This window comes from Rhineura floridana, chromosome 15 (genome assembly GCF_030035675.1).
Source record: "Rhineura floridana isolate rRhiFlo1 chromosome 15, rRhiFlo1.hap2, whole genome shotgun sequence".
Lineage (NCBI taxonomy): Eukaryota > Metazoa > Chordata > Lepidosauria > Squamata > Rhineuridae > Rhineura > Rhineura floridana.
Window position 1 is genome coordinate 1,952,423 of NC_084494.1, and position 18,280 is coordinate 1,970,702.

Here is an 18,280-nt window from a genome sequence, read left to right on the forward strand (position 1 = left end):
TGCAGAAAAGCATAACACTGCTCAGATTTGTATTTCAGCTGTATTTTATTTTTATTTATTTATTTATTTTATTTAATTACATTTCTAGACCGCCCTATAGCAGAAATCTCTCAGGGCGGTGTACAACAAATAAAATCACAATTAAAATATGAGCAAGTGTGAAAAATATAATACAATTATAAAAACATTAAACATGATAAAAATCCAAAATAGAATTGCCATTGAGTTTATACATTTAAATCCATATTAGGTTTAAAATTAAATTTAAAATGTTTAAAAAGCCTGGGCGAAAAGGTAGGTTTTTACCTGGCACCGAAAAGATAACAAAGAAGGCGCCAGGCGTATCTCATCTGGGAGGGCATTCCATAGTTCGGGGGCCACCACCGAGAAGGCCCTAGATCTAGTTGTTGATCTCCGGGTTTTACCAGTGATTTTACCAGTGAAAATACAAATCGTACTTCTGGGTTGTTGTTTTTAAAATGAAACTTACTGGTAGAATAAACTGAGCATGCTCGGTTGCCAGGTAACCAGAGGGAATGGAAATGTTAAATTAGAGGGCGTGGTCTTTAGGAAAATGCATGATTGATGCTTCCCCTCAAGTGTGACTAGAAAACACCATGTTGCAGCTGACATTAAGCCCTTACTGTGGAAGGTGCAAACGGAAAACTGAGGTAAACACAGCGTCTTTAGCACGAAGTTATGCTCGTATGTGGATAGGCCCTGAGTTGGGCTTGCCTCATCACGTGATTCCAAACTGGATGAGATTGCATTCCAAACTTTCCTTGGACTGAATTGTTCTCCATCATTAGTTACCAATTACTGAAAGATGGTTTTTGCTAGCCTCAGACACCTTCCCTGGGGTAGTGCTTTAGGGTAGTGCAGATAGTGGGGAGTATTCTTCATTAAATTGTTTGTTCTATGCAGACCACACTTCCTTCCACTCTATCAAATCTTTATTGTTACGGTCAATGACCAGCATAAAATAGAGACATAAAACTCTCATAAGAAGAGATTATCCTAATATACAAAAGAATAAAATGCAACAAAATGGGGTAAGAAAATACAAGATAAAATGGTTAAAACATGATATTATAATATAGGATTGTTAAGACATAAGATGATAAAGTTCCAAGAGGGGGAAAAGGTTGCAAGATGGCTAGGGCCAGTTTCTGGTGAGTTTTGTTGCTGCAGCGCTAAATTTGGCAACACTAAAAGTAATAAATGTATTTTGGTCGGAAAGGAATAAAGAAACATAGAATGCCTCTGATCATCCTGGGAGTTTCAGTAGGAGAGGTTCAATTAGAGTCCTACGTAAATCACGATAGAATGAACAGTACAGGCGAACATGTCGTCCCTTGGCTACTGGAACTGGAGCCGCTGTCCTTTTGGGCAGAGGGAGGTTGCTCTCCCCCTTGCTGTGGTGATGCTCTGTAAGGGAATGGAGGAAAAAGACAGAGGCCCTCTCCGTTAGGGCCAGAACAGAGTGCTGAGCGAGAATCATTTATATCCAATTCAGGGCAGGTTGACCTTCCCGGGCAGGTTGACCTTCCCTTGCAGGTCTTTTTGCTTGAATAGCAGTTGGTGGTTCTTGCACTTTTAGCTAAGGGATGGGCCTGAGGGCCCTTCTTTTCCCCTTGCTTCTCCAATTCCAAGCTTTTGTGTCAGGGGTGTAGTCGCCCAGGGTCTCGGGGGGGGCTTAGAACCCTTATTTTTTTTCGGAGCAGGGTCTCAGCAGGTTCCCTATTTCTCCAGCATCCTATGAGACAATCAGCATGAAAGGGATGTGCTTTAGCCACTGAGAAGAGTCTTCTAACATGCTTCCTTGTCCTTTCCTGCTGATTGGAGCCAATCAGTGAAAGGAGGTGGGTCAGCCACTGAGAAGACTCTTCTCAGCAGCTAACACACTCTTTCATGCTGATTGGCTCCTAGGGATGTCTGTTGTTGTGGGAGAAGGTTTAAAAAGGATCTCATTCTTAACCCAGCAGCAAAAAAAGGGGGGACATGGCTGTAACTACCATGAAGGGACTCTGCACTTCTGAATGTACATGACGCTACTGCTTTGTGTGTGTGTAAAGCAAGCTCCCTGCAGCTTGCTCTTCTTTGTCCAATGGATAGGGACAGGCCCGTCTTCCCCTGGCCATGGTGTTCTTCTGGGGAGGCAGGGGGCACATCCTCCCAGTGGCCAATGGAGGGGGGCAGAGTGTGCTTCCCTTTCCAGAGCAGCTAGCACACCTTCCCCTGTGAGTCAGTCCCAATCCCAGCTTCAGTGGTGAGAAGGTTAAGCCACCTTTCCTCTCCCCATCATTCTCCCTCCGGCTGCTCGAGCACTGGGCCCCTCCCCTGGGTCCCAACCCCCTTCGGCTCCGGTCAGTCCTGCCCAGAGTTCACCATGGGGCTCCTGACACCTTGCGAGGTTCATGCTCTGGCAGAAGGCTGCTTGGAGGATAAAGTAAATGCAACAAATGGTTTCTCTAACCTGATGCTGCTTCCCGATGCCGCTTCATTATACCAGTAAATAAAAATCTGTTCCTAGAGAAAATGGTATTTTATTTAATAAGGTTTGGGATGAGGAGAGGGTAAACAGCTATTGCATCTAACAAGGCAGCTCACCCAATGTGTGAGCTATGGTACATGCCGTAGGAAAAGCGGCAGATGGGTAAGCCACAATATTTGTTGCAAAACTTGTAGGAAAATTTGAATATTAACACTGTAGCCGCATGCAATGTTTCCCTTGAGGCTGTTTACTTTGCTGGAATGCATAAAGTATCATATTAAAACAACTTGACTAAATGTTTACAGTTAGAATTAAGGAAATAATAATAAACACATTTCTTTCTCTTCTGTTTATTTTTAAAATAAAGAAAGGGAGAAAAGCTCCAGAGTGGATCATTGCAAGAGAGGCAGTTTGCTTCTGGTAGTGGGAATAAGCCCAAAGTGGTCAACAAACTCCAGAAATAACTTTTTTTTCTGTACAGATTCCAAATGACCCACATACTTTTTTAAAAAAAATTGGGCATGACACAGACCAGACACCAGAGTCCACAACCTGTCTAGTTTGAATTTTAAATTAGTAGAATGCATTGAACAAATTTTAGCTATTTTAATCTGATTTTAATTCAACGTATCCTAAAAAATAAATCTTGCCCTTTTTATGATGGAGCAGGCTATACATTCAAATATTTCAGAACCCAGATGGGAGAATATTAGCACTGAGTGTCTGTTAATGGAAATGGCCTAGTGGTTAGAGTGTTGGACTAGGACCTGCGAGACCAGGGTTCAAATCCTAATGCTGCCATGAAGCTCACTAAGTGACCTTGGACCAGTCACAGTCTCTCAGCCTAACCTACCTCACAGGATTTATTGTTTGATTTGATTTATATTGCCACCCTGGGCTCCTGCTGGGAGGAAGGGTGGGATATCAATCAATCAATCAATCAATAATTTCTTTTATATCCCACTTTTCCTGCAAAGAGCTCAAAGTGGCATACATGGTCCTGTATCACCCCAATATATCCTCAGAACAACCTTATGAGGTAGTTTAGGCTGAGACTACATGCATATTATCTCTAAGGTGCTGCCAGCCCATGTTTGCCTGATGCTACCCATACATATCTAGTGTCACAAGCCTAAAAACCTTCATTTTTTTTAACATCTTGAAGGAAGAAATGGGAAACACAGGAGCATGAGAATTGGCATGACTCAGCACTCACAGTATTTTTTAAAATTTCTTTTGGAAAAAGTAAACTTTAAAGGTAGCTAGCAGAAAACCCTAGGGACTACCCACTGCGGCTCAATAGGTCTGACCCCCTCTGTAGCAGTTACCATGAGCTCATCTACATGGTGGTTTACTGTGTGTGTCACATCCCCTTTTAATTCACATGGTTCACATGACCTTACTGGCAAACAGAAGCTATTGCATGTTTGTCCCCTGTAAATCCATACTAACCCAATCCACTGATAATAAGAAAAGGGAAGGGGAAAATGTCTCCACTGCTGTGCGCTCCCCTTTGCAGACTCTTTGCTCTTATGCTTTTAGGTGGGTGTGTCAGTCGTTCACCTCTCCACGCCCATTATCTCCTCCTCCCTTCTTTCATTTTGTTTCCTGTCAGCTGATAAGCAACTTCCAGCTGCTCTCCTTTGTTTTGTTGGCCTTTTTTATGTTGCTGCAAACGGTGCCATTATTTTTTTTCACCCTAACTTGTGCTCAAGCACAGATTTATATTTCAGCTGTATTGTACCAGTAAAAATACAAATAATTGCACTTCTGGGTTTGTTTGTTTGTTTTTTAAAAATGAAACTTACTGGTAGAACAAACTGAGCATGCTCGGTTGCCAGGCAAGCAGAGGGAGTGGAAATGTTAAATTAGAGGGTGTGGTCATTAGGAAACTGTGTGGTTGATCCTTCCCCTCAGTGTGAATAGAAAACATTGTTTGCAACTGGCATTGAGCCCTTGCTGTGGATGGTGCAAATAGAAAACAGAGGTAAAAACAGTGTCTTTAGTATGAAGTAATTCTCCCATGTGGTTACGCCCCAAGTCTCCAAATGTCATGTCCCTAGGTCAAAAAACAAGAAAGTTATGGCCATTTTGGTTTTGCAATGTATGTCAGTAGGATTTCCGGGGATTTGTAGTATCTGGATTGTGATCCGGATTGGGTTGGATCAGGTCCGAATATGTCCAAAATGGATTTGGCCTGATCTGCATTTACAAATCAAAGCTACAAATCAATTTGGGGGTTCTGTGCACAGTCCTAGAATAAGCAATTGCAAGCTCCGTGATGTATCGAGGGGCAGAAAGGAAAGTGGGATGCTCCCTAGTGGGTCACGCCGACTGCAATGTCACCGTGGTGGGCAGCCTACACAAGAAAGGCACTCCTTGTATGCGCTCTCATTGGCACACACCCTGGATGAAGTGCAGATTTAGTCACTTTTAAATCCTTTTTCGCATCAAATATGGTTTGTGGAAAAATGCATTAACTCACAGAAAGAAATTCGGATGAGTCTGGATTGGGGCTGACGTCAGGTTTACAATGCTTAAAAACCAGCACAGAGAACAGACGGCATCGACACTAAGGAAGTGGCTCCTTGTCAAGGAGATAGCATGTGAGAGATAGTCAGCAGTCTGTGATACCAAATCTCCTGATGAACTTTCCCACCTGAAGGATTTGACCGTGGTCAGGATCTTTTATGCTAAAGCTGCTTGAAGCGCCCTCATTGTTTTTTTGATGGAATGTTTATTGGAAGTTGGAACTTGGTGTTGTTTTTGCAGACAATGATCTTTAGCACCAGGATGATGGCGCTGATGACTGGCAGGCCCCATCATCTCCTCCCCTCTCATTTTTCTTTTTTAAAGTCACTCTCTCACTGTTACTGCTGTTGGCTAATAAAAAAAGTTTGCTTAACAGACGTCTATTTTATGCAACTGTACAGACGCACTGCAGGAAAGTGCTTTGCTTGGCGTTTGCTCAAGGTAGGGCAACAGGGATGTGATGATTTAAAAAACTCTTATTTTTAAAATATAATCTGCTGCATTCTTATTTGTTTAGTGTAGGATTAATGATTAGTTGCAGTTACTACATTGCTAGCTCTCCCACCTTCTTTTCCCATATACTCCTTTTCAATCAACACACTTGGGTGTTTCCCTACTCCAGAGGAGATGACTATTGTGGTTTGCCCTGAGGTACACCAAGACTTTTCCTTTGAAGAGCAAAGTTGCTGCTTTAAATTTAAATCTCTGATTTCCTGAAGTCTTCTCTTCTTTTTCTGCCCTGATGCGGGGTGTAGGTGAGGTGTTGGGTGAAGATAGTCATGGCTGGCAGCCTGGCAGTGTGGAATTGGATGACTTAAGTGAGGAAGTACTTCATTAGTCCTTACCTCCAACCAGCCTAATGCTTTTTCCTATAAAAAGCTATTGGGGTACTTTTTAGGTGAAGTACTCTGTACCTGCCTAGGATCTATTTTAGAACTGTGCAGAGCAGTGATGAAGGGCTGACAATCATCTTATTAGTTTCTGAAGGCTGCTTGTTGATGCAGAGCAAGGGTTCTAAACATGTTTTCCCAAGGACCACTTGAAAGTTGCAGAGACCACATAATGGCTGTCTCTCCTAGCTATTGTAATGCTCTGTGCTAGAGGCTATGTGAATTTTAATTGCGTTTTTACAAAAATGCCTTGTACCACCTGAATGAAGCTTGTAGAGCACCAGTGGTTCATGGACCACAGTTTGGGAGCCTCCAATGTAGAAGAACTTATCCGTACACAGCACTCTCTCTGTTTTTTATGCAGATTGTCTCCACAATGGGACTTTGTCTGCCAGCAATCAGTGAAAAAAGCAGAAAAGAAAGGAAATGAACAATCCTTTATTGCTGCTTGGAGGAACTTAGTCATTTCTTGTAGATTTAGATGTGGCTAGATTGCAATCTTACCTGGAAGTCCTGTTGAATGCAGTGGGACTTACTTCAGAGTAGTCTTGGTTAGAATTGCAGCTCACACAACCCCCCCCCCATCTTCCCCTCAAACTGACAAGAACCTTGAACATATTCAAGGACTGGTTAATCTCACACACTGCTTCAGATGCTGGGATCATGCCACTGCCTCTTCCCAACTCTCAAGAAGGTACACTGAAGTACACTGACTGACAAGTCCCAGCACTCTAAAGTTCACATTGGTCTGGCTTCCAGTAAGGGGGAATTCTACTCACACCTTTGAAGTGCCCAGATGATTATTTATTATTATTTCATATGTCAGTCAACTCACACCTAACAGTCTCTAGGCTATTTACAACAGATAATGGGTTATACCACCCAAAGAGCAATAGGCACATTCAGGCACATTCAGCAAACCAAGGTAGATGATCTCCCTGTGGTGGGCTGGGGGACTGGTTTGGATAATGTCTATGGGGCAAGGGGATGGGCTGACAACTCAACCCCTTCATCTCTGTCGGCTGGCACCTTGGGAGAGGAACCATCAACACAGTGCCCCTGTCCTTGAGTAGAAGCTCCATTGAACAGTGAGAGTTGTTTTTGAGCATATTTGTTCAACATTATGCTGGTTTAAGACAGATTTCAACTTCCTGTTTGGACTGAGGAATAACTACTACACACAACTTGCAATATTTATTGATGAATTTCTGAGCACTGTGTCACCTAGGCATTAAGTTGCTTTACTTCTAACCGACTTAAGGATGAGGAATTCTGCACATGCACAGAGGCTATTTTAGAACGCTGCATGTCAGAAGTCAGGGGCATCCTTAACAGGCACTCATAGCATGCTCATCAGTTCCTGTGACTGGGATGGGGAGATGCTTGAGACTGGTAGGTACTGTTCTGTTGCACAAAAGCCTCAGGAGACTGATGGATAGAGAAGACCCCCCTCTTAATAGCAACAATTGCCCTTGCTTCCTTATGAGACAGTATGTAAATATGCAGAAACTAGAGGCTCACTTTATCTCTGCTGAATTAATTTAGTCCACAACAGCACTCAGCAAAATGAAACTTCTTGCAGTGAAGTAGAACGTGGCTGAGTCTAAGAGAAAATCATATAGCTCAGCCAATATTTGCTGCCCTGGGCTCCTACTGGGAGGAAGGGAGGGATATAAATCTAATAAATATACAATAAGATAAAATATTTCCCTGGTCTGCTCAGACTAAGGCTTGTTTTGCTTCCCTCTTTTTGTTTGTCTCTTTAGGTTTGAGGGAGGGAAGGACCCGCCTGTCTTGAACCCTACATCGATGTGCTATTTCTGCATACGTTAACAAAGTAGTGTCCGCCAGCAAGCTGTCACCTGCTTGGAAAGGTGTGAAAAATTATGATCTGCATCATGGCAGCAGTGGAAACCTTAGATTCTGCTCAGTCCCTGAAGTAAACAGGTGCTGAAGAGACGGAGTTGGAGAGGAAGTCACCTGAGGTGTCTCTGTGCATTAGCATTGGTGATCGGCCTAGAAAAGTGGGGGAGGATGAGCCTTCGCAAAGGGTTGTATAGCCTCTAGAAGATAGTTGGTTTGAACAATCACCTTGCAATTGGTTTGCAATAAGCTTTTTCCTGTGTTCAACATTTCATAAGACTATTGTGTTATCATCAGGTGATGTGCCCAGGGTCAACCAGTGGGTTTATGACTGAAATGAGACTTGAAAAGAAGTTGCTGGGACTCCCTCATCCAGATGTGAAAATGAAGACACCAGCCCAGCTACCTTTAGAATCCCAGTCAGTTTAAGTTATGATCCTGTTGGTCTTCTAATATCCCTTATATAACCAGTTGATCACTGCACTCTGCAGGTGAGGGCCTCCTGCAGATACTATCTAATCAGGAATTCCATTCCGCACAACATAGGAAATGGACCTTTAGTGTAGTTGCACTTACCCTTTGGAATTCCCTCCCCTGAAATATTAGACAGGCCCCGTCTCTGTTAACTTTTTGGTGCCTACTGAAGATCTTCCTCTTTTCAACAAGCCTTTTAAGTAGAGACCTTATCCCAGTCTGCGTCTGTGTTGGAACTGCTTTTTAATATGTTTTTAAACCTTTTTTTTTTGAAAAATATGTTTTTAAAGCTGTTTTTAAGGACTGTCTTATCCTTTATATCCCAGTCAATCATTGCGCTATGCAGGTGAGGGCCTCCTGCAAATACCATCTAATCAGGAGGTCCATTTTGCACAACATAGGAAGCAGACCTGTGGAATTCCCTTCCCTTAAATATTAGACAGGCACCATATCTGTTATCTTTTCAAGGCCTACTGAAGACCTTCCTCTTTCAACAATCCTTTTAAGTACAGACCTTATCCCAGTCTAGGGTTGCCAGGTCCATGGCCTGAGACTGATCCTGTATCTTTAGGAGAAGAGAAAGCCAAGTGCAGGTGTTCTGGCAACCCTTAATAGGAAAAACCACAAGGTGGAATTCTCCCTTCCCCTTGCACAACTTTTAAAGATACAGAAGACCTCTTCGTTGCCAGGCCCAACCTCCAAGAGGTCTTCTGTATCTTTAAAAGTTGTGCAGGGGGGAGGAAGAATTCCACCTTATGGTTTTTCCCATTACAATGTTGCAAGAGCACCTGCACTCGGCTGACTTTCTCTTCTCCTAAAGATACGGGATCCGTCTCAGGCCAAGAACCTGGCAACCCTATCCCAGTCTGCATTTTTAAATATGGATTTTGCCTCTGGCACACAATGCTTTTGCTGTGCTCATGTTACAGTTTTAGCTGAAACCTTAAAAAAATGGGTAGTACTTGCTTTCTCCTTACATAGGTGCCTAAGGCTGCAATCCAATACATGTCTTCTCAGAAGTAAGCTCCATTGGATTCAATGGGACTTACTCCCAGGTAAGTCTTGGATTGCAGCCTTACTCTCTTGTTACCTTGACACTGTGTCTCTGGGTCCAAATGCTTCATCCACTGGGGCTCCCTGTTGACTTATAGATGGCAACCTTTGGGTTTGGGTACAGCAGGGCATGACTACTCAAAGGCATCCCAAGGGCCTTCAAATGGTGTCATGGTTTCAACAAGCCTTTTAAGTAGAGACCTTATCCCAGTCTGCTTCTGTGTTGGAATTGCTTTTTAATACGTTTTTAAGACATTTTTTTTTTTAAAAAAAGATTTTTAAAGTTTTTTCCCCTAAAAGATGTTTTTAAAGATGTTTTGCTTTACTATATTTTAAAGTCTGTTTTTATGATGTTTTAGAGTGTTTTAGTGCTTTTGTTTGCCACCGTGGGCTCCTCCTGGGAGGAAGGGTGGGATATAAATAAATAAATAAATAAATAAAGGCAAACCATGTTGCCTCCAAAATATTATCCAATTGAAGTATGTGTGTGTATCTCTGCCCTTCCTCAGGTGACACAACTGAGGAATTTCTAGGGGAGTGAAAAGAGCGGATATTTAGTCCACCTCTGATTCAAGGTGACTCTGGCCTGAATATCTCTGAATGGTCCACTTCAGACTTCTTCCAGCGTGGATGTGGACCTCTAATCTATATTGGGAGGTCTGTTGGGCTTCCTGATATGTTTTTGCATCCAGACATAGTTGATGGTATCTCTTTCTAAGTGACAGCTTTCTCCCATTAATGTTTGACTATAAATGTCCTAGTTTAGCTATCACAGGAGAATCACCATCCTCAATCAAGAAATGACAAACACTGGGGGAGTTGTATGGCCAGACAAATTCGTTGGAGAAAGTAATTGAAAAGAAAAGAAATCCTAAAGATGGAAGTTCAACTCTATAAACAGATAATGTGATGGCCCTCCCTCCCTCCTGCTTTTCTTGACGCAGTGGAGACTGGCACATGCGGTAACCCGTGCTCGGACTGGTGAAATGCCAAGCATTTTTAAAAAAATGTTTCTTCCATGCTCTGTCTAGTCAGCTCTCTACACCACTCAGCCCATCTCAATCCAAAAGTATTGCTATGGCCAAGAGGTCCCATTCCAGACAGAATAACCATGTGATAATAAACATGTTTCTTACCAGAGCTACTGGCTCCTAGCTCTGGTTGTGCAATTTCCCCTTCCCTCCTGTTGTCATGCAGGCAATCGAGCAACTGAACCTAACGTTAGCAGTTCTACAATTTGGGTAGACCCAGGAGCCAGTGCATATCCTGGCTCCCACCAACAGGTTCAGACTCACGACTCTCGGCTTGTATATTGCCAATGGCTTTAATATACAGGTTAGTACATGATCGGAACATAGATTAAATTGCAGATCACACAGAGTTCAGATCACAGCAAGACACTACTTGACATGGCTACACAAGCGAAGACATCACAACACTTGACATACTCCCTGGATCTCCCTTTTGGAGGGTGGGGAGGGCATGACTACTTGCATGGGACCTGACTCTTGGCTCGCAGCTGGGCAAGCAAGTGGTCACTCTTATGAGTAGGCTGGTTAATGCGCTCAGTCTGTTTGCGTCTGCACAGTCTCCGGTGCATCCATTGCAACCTAGGCAGAGACAACTCAGATAGGTCCTCCCCCAGCTTCACTTCTGGCACTCTCTCTGGTGCTGGAGATAGGTCAGCAACAGGTGCTATCCGGGAATTGGACACCTTCGGTAAAATGACAACTCAGGGGAGGAACCATCAACAGGCAGCTCACTGAGCCCCTCCCCAACATCCTCATCTGTCACTCCCAGACTACTGGGCCCCATCCCTGGACTACTGTTTTCGCCAAGCCTTAAAAACCTGGCTATTCAGGCGGGCCGATGGGATTGGGGAGGATTAATTTTATAAGGTTTTACATAGAAATTGGTTTTAAATGGATTATGATTGTGTTTGCTTGTATTTTATTTTGTATTACGTACTGCTCTCTATTATTGTAAGTCGCCTAGGGTGTCCACTAACCTGGACAGATAGGCGACCAACAAATAAAATTTATTATTATTATTATTATTATTATTATTATTATTATTATTATTATTATTATTATTATTATTATTATTATTATTATTATTATTATTATTATTATTACTGTGGTGCTGTGAGGGTGGCAGGTCTGTGATGAAGTCCATAGTTAACATCCTCCAGGGACCAGCAAGGGTAGGTAGCAGCTCCAACAGACCCGCTGGCTGACTGGAGTCGGGCTTGGGGCATAATCGAATGTAGCGCTCCACATTGTGATGGACCTTGGCTTACAATTTGCACGTTTTTAACTTGGATCAACTTCTGATGGCCAAAATGTCCAGCTGTGCAATTGTCATGGCACTGTTTGTCTCTTCTTCCCTACACCTCTGCTGCCAAACTCCTGTTAGCTGTCCCTGTTTGCTCACTCTCTGAAAGCTGGCTCACTTGTATATCCTCTGGACCAGCTGAGGCAGCTCTCTCTGCTCAGTTAGGAAACAGAAAGAGTTACTGTTTTAGGAGAGTCCTGCAAGTAATAAAAACCTTAAATAAAAATGTGAAAAAAGGAATTTAAAAGTTTGGATTGTAATTCAAAAATTCAGCAAATTTATGCAAAATTTAATTTTCACTGCGTTTTAAAGTGGCAACTGAAAAAGGTATATTAGACTGAATGCAATCTGATATTCCTTCCCCCAGATCATCTCCATTTTTTAAAACTCCTAAATTCAGACCAGCTGTGTGGAGTATGCTAGAGCATCAAATTCAGATTTCTTTCTGTGTGCACCTGGTCCTCTTTCAGCTCTTCAAAGGCAGTGTGGGACAAGACCTTTGCCATTTGGGTAAGTGGCTCCCGTCTTTTTTCCTGTGAAGGAGACATCTCTAAATGCTGGAACTATTTTAAAACACATTATAACCAACAAGGCAGAAAGGGAGAGGCACACTTGCCAAGGGGCTACTCTATAATTATGAGGGGAGGGGAAGCATTAAACACCCCAATTACATCTTGCCAATTGAAAATAGGTATTCAGGTTTGCCTGGCTTCAGTACTAATAAGTACTTATTAAAGAAGATGAAAGAAGCATTGATTCTAATTTGTGCTGTGGTCGACTCTCATTGCTTTTAAACACTTTGAAGTTGGGGAGGGAATGGTGGTGAAGTAATAAAGAAATTAGGACTGTGCTAATTTTAGCACAAGTGATTTCACATCTGTTGAGAAGTGCTGTACTAAATATAAAACACGGACTAACAAGAGAATTTCCTCTCCTAACTACCAATTGCATTTCAGTGATTTCATCCTTTATTTTGCAATGTGGCTATTAAATAATTTTCTTATGTTCAAATCCTGAACAACTGGGGTGGTTTCTTTGGTGTTTTTTTTTCTTTTCCTACTCTAATCACTTTGTGCTAAACTAAGCTAAAAATAACAGTCCAAATTGTGACCTATATTTGTGGTGGCAGTGACTGATAAACGTGTGTAAGTGTATAATGAGACAAGTTCTTATCCTTTTCCCAAAACCGAAAGCATTTGGTCACTGGAACCACTGGAAGGTTTTTTGCCATTACGTCCCTCCAACTTGCTACATGCCTAACACAGGGGTGGGCATTGTGATCCAACCTTGACCCCTCTGACAGTGACACTAAGATCATATGCCCAGGAGGTCTCATGTGTTTCTAAGTCTGCCTAACCAGGAATTTGAGGTGTGGGGCTCTCCCTGAAGGAAGGCCTTCTCTGACTCTGACAACCTCTTAGCTATGTTTTCATCCGTCTGTATCAGATGTTAGTTTTACTAGACAAGTGGAAGATGTTGCTTTTCTTTCTGAAAGGTCCCAGACACAGGGTCGGCAAAGTCTTCCAAGAGACCAGACCCCATTTTTGACCCTTTCCTCACAGGTTGTGGGATGTGGCACTTTAAAACCATTGCCAGCGGAAGGGAGCCAAGGTCCCTCTAGAAACACAGGGTGAACTTGAGGTGCCAGCAATGCAACCCCAGCCTGTGTGATGAGGACAGCAGCTGCACTTCTCTTCAGAAAAGAAGACCCGTCACAAAGCAGGCCCTTGTTTCTGGCACACTGGGAGAAATTTCCACCTTCCGTTTGCAATCAGCCACGCCATCACTGATGAGCAGATGGGTTGGTATTCCACTGGCACAGCAGAGAGGAGAAGGGTGAGGGGAGCTCATTGATTACACTAAGTACTCTCCACTGTGTCCAGAATCTCAAATGAGAGCCTTTTTGATGAGCTTCTTCAAACTAATGAATACAGGCAGCAAAATATGGGAACTAATGAAAGAATGAGCTGGGAGGGGAGGGGCAGGGAGAGCCATGCTGATAGCCATCAGCTAAGGTTGTCACTTACTCTTCCGACCCTGCTCTTCTGCCTTTAATAGCAGCCTGGCACACAGGTGGCAATTAACCTGCAGAAGAAGCCTAGCTGATGAATTCAGCCAGAGAGCAGTGCCGTGCATCTGCAAAGCATGTGACCTGGGAAGTCTTTGGTTAAACCTCACCTTTGCCAGGAATGCATCAGGTGACCTTTGGCAAGCCACTTGGGTAATAATACAGGGCCAGGCTGCTCTAAGAGTTACAGAGATAACAAGGGCTACGCATTCTTATTCTGTGGGCCAGGCTGATGCCAAGGGCACAAGAATTGGTGGACAACCTTCCTGTCTCTCCAGCCTTTGCCGCCTGTGACCATTCAGGGCTGGCTCTGAGCTGTGGCTCACCCTGAGTCTTTCGTATTTTGACTTAAGTGATTTCAAATGGTTCACAAGCTCAAAGCAGTTCACAAAGTAAAAACAATTCAAAACCGGCAGTGCCACATAAACCAAACACCAAAGAACAACGGGGGCAGCATTCATAGTCAAAGTGCCAAGCCCCATCGCCCCACGCTGGTAGGCATCAGGGGCGGGAGATTCAACAGGAGGGCTTGAGGAGGAGCCTTTGTTTACGTGCGAAAACCCATCCTACTTGAGTGGACTCAAGGGAGGGGATATTTGCTGAGTCAATGTCTGAGAGCTGCAAAGACATGCTTAGTCTTAGAGGAAAACTCACAGAGCTGAGTGAAACTGGGCCCTTCGGCTTCAGGCCGGACACCCCCATACACATGGGAAGGTGGGAGGGAGCTAGGAATCTCCATGGTTGGCCCAGAGGAAAGTAGCCACTCTCCCCCAAGACCACTCTGCTCCCACAGTGCCATCCAAGTAGGGACAGCTGGGAGGTGGCTGGTAGTGGCTCAAGTGGAGGTCAGAAAGGTGGGCAGCACCCATGGGAGAAAGCACTGCTGGTCTGTCTGTTTTAGAAAGTCTCCCAGATTCAAGAAAAGCAGAGAACTTGGAGAAGCAGATTCACCCAGGCCAGATGCATTTGCTATTATTATTCCTCCCCATCTCCTTAACCTTTCTTTGCCATAGGCTGAGTATTTCAAATTGGCAGGGCCCGATAAACTGCATCCTAGAGTATTGAAGGAACTGGCTGAAGAACTCTCAGAACTGCTGTCTATTATCTTTGCGAAATCGTGGAGGACTGGTGAAGTGCTGGATGACTGGAGGAGAGCTAATGTTGTCCCTATCTTCAAAAAGGGCAAGAAGCAGGAACTGGAGAACTACAGACCAGTCATCTTAACATCAATCCCTGGAAAAATTCTGGAGCAGATTATAAAGCAGTCAATCTGTAAGCACCTTGAAAGCACTGCAGTGATTACTAGGAGCCAACATGGATTTATGAAGAACAAATCCTGCCAAACTAATCTCATCTCATTTTTTGATCGGGTAAGCTCCCTTGTTGTCAGGCCCAGGATGTGACTCAGGAACCAGACCAACGATTGTAGTTAATTCGTGTTTTATTAGGGTAATGTCCAAACAAAGACTGCGTTTTCTCATGAATCAATACAGGGATACAGGTCCTGCGGCATTGGGAGAAAGTTGACAGAGCAAGGGACTTCTTCCCGCCTGTTCTTTAAGAAGGGGCCAAACGGGCGCGCAATCTTTCGCTCCTCCTTAACTGCCCCTCAGGTACTGCCCGCCTTCCCCCCCTTCTCTCCTGTCTTTTCAGCTGTCTGCGTGTGCGCGGTGAGGGGGGAAGCATCACCCCCTCCTCTTCTGAAGTTTCCGATTCCAGGATGGGGGATAGGGGAGGGGCTGATGGTAAACTGCCTCCCCGCTTTTCGGCTGTGAGCAGCCCTCCCTCTTCCCCCTCTTGCTCTGAGCCTGAAAGAGGGGGAGGCGTGAGAATGTCCAGGGAGGGCTCAGGCTCCCCGTTGCTAAGCGACCTTATCACTGGCAGTTCCTCTGTTTCGTCTTCGCTCCAAAGGGGGGAAGTTCCTCCCCCTTCCCTCTGCCATCCATCCGAATACTCTTCTCCCAACTGTCCGGGATCCAGCTCCCCAGGATTGGGACCCCAGCTTTGCCTTCCGACACCATCCCCCCTCCCAGGCTGTGCCCCCCTCCCCTTGTCTGGCTTGGGACGGTGGGGAAAACGTTGATGGAAAAGTTTTACCAATTCTGGAGCATGCACATCAGCTGCATCTTCCCATGATCTGTCAGCCACCCCATAGCCTTTCCAGTGAATCAAGTACTGCAGCTTGTGGCGTCTGATCCTGGAATCTAAGATCTCCTCAAGTTCAAACTCAAGCTGCTCATTTACCAGGAGTGGAGCTCCGGGAGGTTCCTCCGGCCGTAACTCACTGGGAGGGGCGGCTTTCGTTAAGAGGGATCGATGGAACACAGGATGTATTTTAAACGTGTCAGGCAGCTTCAGTCGGTACGCCACGGGATTGATTTGAGTTTCTATTTCGAAAGGACCCACCCTCTTGTCTTGTAATTTTGCCCGGCATCTGGAGGAAGCGGGTGGACAGCCATACCTGGTCTCCCGGTTGAAGGGGGGGGACTCCTTCTTGTGCAGGTCAGCAACTCGCTTGTACTCCGTTTTGGCTTCGTTTAACTGCTGTTTCAGTGTCTGTTGCGCCGCTTGCAATTCCTTAAGGAAGTCCTCAGCTGCCGGTACCAGCATTCCTTCTGAGCTGCTTGGAAAGACTTTAGGATGGAATCCATAATTAGCAAAGAACGGGGTTTGTTGAGTGCTGGAGTGCAGAGAATTGTTGTAGGCGAACTCTGCAAAATGCAAATATGATACCCAGTCAGTCTGTTGATAGGACACATAACTTCGTAAATATCTTTCCAAAACGGCGTTCAAGCGTTCCGTCTGCCCATCTGTCTGGGGGTGATGGGCGGAGGAGAGTTTTAATTCCGTCTGCAACTGTTTCCACATTGCTCTCCAAAATTTGGCTGTGAACTGAGTTCCTCGGTCTGAGACTATGCTGTTTGGCAAGCCATGCAGCCGGTAGACTTCTTTTATGAATAACTTGGCCGTTTCTTTAGCCTCTAAGGCCCCTGCACAAGGAAGAAAGTGTGCCATTTTGGTAAGTAGATCCACCACTACTAAGATGGCTGTCATTCCTTGGGACTTGGGTAGATCAGTTATAAAATCCATGGAGAGGTCCTTCCAGGGTTCGTGTGGGACAGGCAACGGTTGTAACAGTCCTGCTGGTGTCCCTGTTTGTGTTTTTGTCCGCAGACAGACAGAGCAGGACTTTACATAACTCTCAATATCCCGACGCATTTTAGGCCACCAGAAGTCCTTGGCCACGTTCTGAATGGTCTTGTAAATCCCAAAGTGTCCCGCTGTGATGGAATCATGACACTGGTGTAGGATTCTGAGCCTTAATTCCCCTTCTGGCACATATTTGGCGGTTTTGAACCATAACAGTCCATTTCTCCAGTGAAAGGTTACTTCTGAGTCTTGACCTTGTCCTGTCTCCTGCTGATATTTTAGCATGTCTGCATCTTCTTGTTGTGCCTTTTTGAGTTCCTCTTCCCATGAAGGCTGGCATACTCCCAACGTTAATTTCTCTGGCGGGATTACGTACTGAGGCTGGTCCTCGGATTCACTTTCTTTGTATTGTGGCTGTCTGGATAAGGCATCCGCTCTCTGGTTTTTGGCTTGGGCATGGTAAGTAATCTGGAAGTTAAACCTAGTGAAGAACTGGGACCATCTTATCTGTCTCTGGTTCAGCTTTCTGGCTGTTTGGAGGCTTTCAAGATTCTTGTGGTCGGAGCGCACTTCAATTCGATGAGAGGTCCCCTCTAGGTATTGTCTCCAGTTTTCAAAAGAGTCCTTGATGGCCAGCAGCTCCTTCTCCCAAACTGTGTAGTTCTTCTCTGCAGGCTTTAACTTCCGAGAGAAGTACGCACAGGGGTGCAGCTCCTTCCCTTCTTGGTCTAATTGTAGCAGGACCCCCCCGATGGCAAAATCTGAAGCATCTGCTTCCACTATGAAAGGGCGGTTCGGATCAGCCAAGCGCAGAATGGGCTCAGTAGCAAACCTTCTCTTCAGCTCCTCAAAGGCCTCGGTGGCGTTCTCTGTCCATTGAAACTTCTTCTTCCCCCTTAAACAGTCAGTCAGAGGAGCTGTTAATTTGGAAAACCCTGGAATGAACTTTCTGTAATAATTGGCAAACCCCAAAAACCGTTGTACATCCTTTTTGGTGACAGGTTGGCCCCAGTCCAATATGCAGCTTACTTTCCCTGGGTCCATCTCCACGCCTTCCGCTGAGATTCGATATCCAAGGAAGTCTAGAGACTTGAGGTCAAATCCACATTTCTCTAATTTAGCATACAGGTGATTTTCTCTCAGTCTCTTCAACACCGTCTTCACATGCTGGTCGTGGTCTTCCTGGTTCTTTGAGAACACCAGGATATCATCTAAGTAACAGATTACATACGTGTCCAACAAGTCTCTAAACACGTCGTTCATGAATTTTTGAAAAATTCCTGGACTTCCACAAAGCCCGAACGGCATGACCAGGTATTCATACTGTCCGTAAGCGGTCAAGAATCCTGTTTTCCATTCATCTCCCTCCTTCATTCTGATCAGATTGTACGCTCCTCTCAAATCCAACTTCGTGAAGATTTT